Genomic DNA, 3,928 nt, shown 5'->3' on the forward strand with positions numbered 1-3,928 from the left:
TGATGGAAATTGATATTGCCATTAATTTATAGACTTACATTGCATTGCAGGCATGTTCTCCTGTGTTTGTGTGTGTGTGTGTGTGCCATGTCTATTGATAGTCTTAGTACACCTTTGTTTAAAGGCCCCAGCAGACATCCCCCTGGAGGGAATACACATTGTCCACCATTTTGGGCCTGTGTGTGTTCCTCCATAAGAAAATCCCTCTCCCACTCACCTCCCCTTCCCAACCTTGACCTGTAGAACCTTCCCCAATGTTGACCTATCACCCCCAAGGTATCCTCCCATGATTGACTGGTATTTAACCTGTAACACTGTGGTGCATCTTTAGTCTTTGCCTGCCTCTACTTGATGTTGGTTTTGACTCCCTGCAGGAGCACCTTGAAATACACCTCCAGAAACCTTTGATTCGCCTCGTGGTCTTTGTCTAGAAGAGTGTCGGCCTAAGAAACCCCATCACATGGTCCTTCGCGCTGGTATAAGATATTAAATCTATCCGAATACAGAAAGGGGAACCAAGCCGACGCTCAAGCATTGTGAACGGGACAGGTAAGCGATTTACGCTTATCTATGTGCAGAAATTAGTTTGAGAGTGAGAGACAGAGAAGATAGATATATATTAAGTCGAGAAAGATACAGTTTACTCTCTACACATCCGGCGCTACGGCGAACGGCGCAAAGGCATTGAATTCCAAGTAGTCCCGCTAAAATTGTTATTTCAGCGCTATAGACGCGTGCTTTACGAGCACAGCGGCAGACGTTGTCCTTAGGCGGGGTAGCGCGTGTTATACAAAGCACAGCAGCAGCCGTCCTAGTTTGGGAGGCGCTAGTGTCTAGACTATACACTGTGTCTGAGAGATTCGGTGGGCTCCGGGTTGTCGCGCCATACAAAACAGAGATAAGTCTCCCATCGAAAAACCTCTCAAATCGGGGTAGCTAGTTGGACCTGTACGAATGTGATAGAGAGCTCTCATCTGCCAAGCGATTTTCTGCACACAGGAAAAAGTCCCGTTCGCTAAATTGAGACCTATATTCGTTATTACTACGACCACAGCGAATCAATCTTTTGGCGGTCTGTTTCAAGCGTGCTGTGTTGTGTTTAACTTTGTTGTCTGGTCAAAGCAAAATCTTGGTCTGATTTAATATGGCTGCTTTAAAATCTGCTCCTGTTACTACTGTATCTTTGGCACGCTTTGTTCTGGAGACCCAATTGAAAAGATGCGATAAAATGAAAAGAGATGGATGGTGTAGCGAGTGGGGCATTGGACAGAGTTTGGACTGGTGGTCTGGTTTAAAGAACCAAAAGCAAAAGGCAAAATATGGCATGTATTTGTGTGCTCTGTTGATTGATAAGCAAAATGAAATCACGCCGCCTCCTGCCCATGCCACTATCTATCGTAATGTTTCTGCTCTCCCATGCGCTCATATTGTTCCTGGTCCGCAGATTTTGAACGCCCCTATCGCTCCAGTTCAATATTTCCAGGGACACGAACCAACTGTGAACACTTATTCAAACTCACAGTCTATTGCAAAATATCATCATTGTTTTAAAGATTTCAAAGATCAAGAATCGTCTGGAAATGGCTTTGCCAGCTTTGTTGATTTATATGCGGTCAGGCATGCTGAGAAAAGGCACTATCAAACGGTGTCGGCCACACGCATAGCTGCGGTGGATGGTGCGACAGGTAACGTCCCAATCCCGATGCAAATTTAACAGCCCCTTCTGCCATGTCTACTCCCGCAGGGAACACATCGCATGGCAAACACCCTCCGCGAGGACACTGCCATGCATGCAAACAGGAGGGGCATTGGGCTGACAAATGTCCTGATAAGATACCTGGATACCGTAATAAGCGGAATTCAAACCGTAGACAGGCCTTTAACAGGGATGCTAAGCTTATGGAACAAATGCGCGAATTCTTTGCTGCTATGAACGTTAAAGATCATCCAGCATAGAATCAGTGGCCTCTGCTTCAGATGTAGGCTACTCTTAGATACCCGCCCCAGATCCCAACTTTCCGCAGAGGCCAGGTTACAGCAACTCAGTCCCCATCTCCCCACGGTTTATGCAATTTTGGGCCGGACCCTGCCAAGAGGGGTCCATAATAGGTAATGATATTCTCCATCAAAGTGAAGCTAAGATTTTGCTTGATGTAGCTGAAATTGACCCCCCCCCCCTCCCCCTTCATATAGGTAAACGCAACCCTAACGTGGCATCGGTGAGCGCTCCAGCTTCATCCCCCAGCCACACGTTGATCGTCACACATTTCCCTGCCCCCTCCGCGCTTTTAACGAGTCTAACGAGTCATATTATGTTTTCAGCCTTAGATATATCTAACGGTCTTATCATTCTTTGCCGTTTACTGCTGAATCCATCCCCATATTCATCAAATTGTCGCTGAAGTCAGTTGTTAGTGTTGTTAACTCGTGTGCACCTTCTTGTATTCTGCAATATTGTGATGATTTATTGATAGCATCCCCAAACAAAGTGCATGATGTGCCAACTCCTAATTCGACTTTTAAAGCCATCGACGACTGCGGGAGTCAAACTGAATCTCCGCAAAGTTCAGATTAGTTTATCTGAAATTACTGTGTCACTGATTGGTAGCCATGGTCGAGCCCCCTTGCTAGAACGAATTAAATCCTACAGGTGGCAATGGTGAATCAACAGGCGCCGGCCACAAATGTTAATAACAGCGATTATGTTTTCCACACAGTCCTTTCTTATGGCCTTGTTTGGAAAAAGAGGGGATACTTGGCAGACTTGACGACTACAGACACCGATTAGTCACGCCAGCAAAATCACGACTCGATTGTTTTCACAAGTACCGCACAAACTGGCACTATGTAAAACCACCGCAGTGAATAATAGCAATGAACAAGAGGGGAACGATCAAGCAGACATAGCAGTCAATATAGGCGTCTCTGCATTAGTTACCGACTTAGTGTCTGAAATTATTTTCTGTAACCCTCCAAAATGACCAAAGCATTTTCCTTCCAGCATACAACAGATGATAAAACTCAATTCGATCTGGAATGTTAATATAAAGCTAACATTGGTAATATGATAATTGTCCAGAACATCAGCGTGCTTAAGCCTCTCCAATCTAAGTTTAAGGAACCTTTTCCAGTATTGCTGGCCACTCCCACATCAGTGTTAGTGGACATGGCGAAATCAACATCTACCATCTTTCCCAGACCAAGAGTTTTGCTTGACTACCCGCCGGCTAAATGTTGCATGTTGTACTAACTTACTACTTATGACGGTCATACCTGATGTGTAAGTAGGTCTGGTATAACCATGCTCGTCTTTATGTTCATGTCCCATGGGTTGTCTGTGTCTATTGTGAAATGTACTGTATTATCCTGTGGATCTGCCTGTGTCAATCAGTGCCCTGCTCTGCCAACTGCCTCTGCTATGCATACTGTCACCCGTTTCCTGTCTCCTCAGATACAGTGGACGTGGATGCACCCAGGCTGCTGCACCGACCCTATCCCCATCATCTGGGTCCCGAGAGCGCATCACAGACCAGGAGGATCCTACCATCACCTCCTGACCGTCTCAGTCGCACCCAGGCTGCTGCAACGACCCCATCCTCATCATCTGGGTCCCGAGAGCACATCACAGACCAGGAGGATTCTACCAACACCCCCTGACTGTCTCAGTCGCACCCAAGGCGCGGTTACACGAGGTCCTACCATCAACCACGGACTTCCTTCGACCCCTTCTCCAATCTGGACATTGCCTGCATTACCACCCCATGAACTGAATTGCCCTTGAATGTTTAGGCTCATATATGTCAATATAGTAGTCTGTGCAGGGAAAGGGTATATTTTGGTAAATTGGGTTGGTGGATGCGCAACTATCACTCACAGCTTAACATAAGAGCTGCTGCAACACAGAGCTGCAGAAGAATTTCCCCTCAAA

Source organism: Clupea harengus, chromosome 4 (assembly GCF_900700415.2).
Source record: "Clupea harengus chromosome 4, Ch_v2.0.2, whole genome shotgun sequence".
In the NCBI taxonomy this organism is placed as follows: Eukaryota; Metazoa; Chordata; class Actinopteri; order Clupeiformes; family Clupeidae; genus Clupea; species Clupea harengus.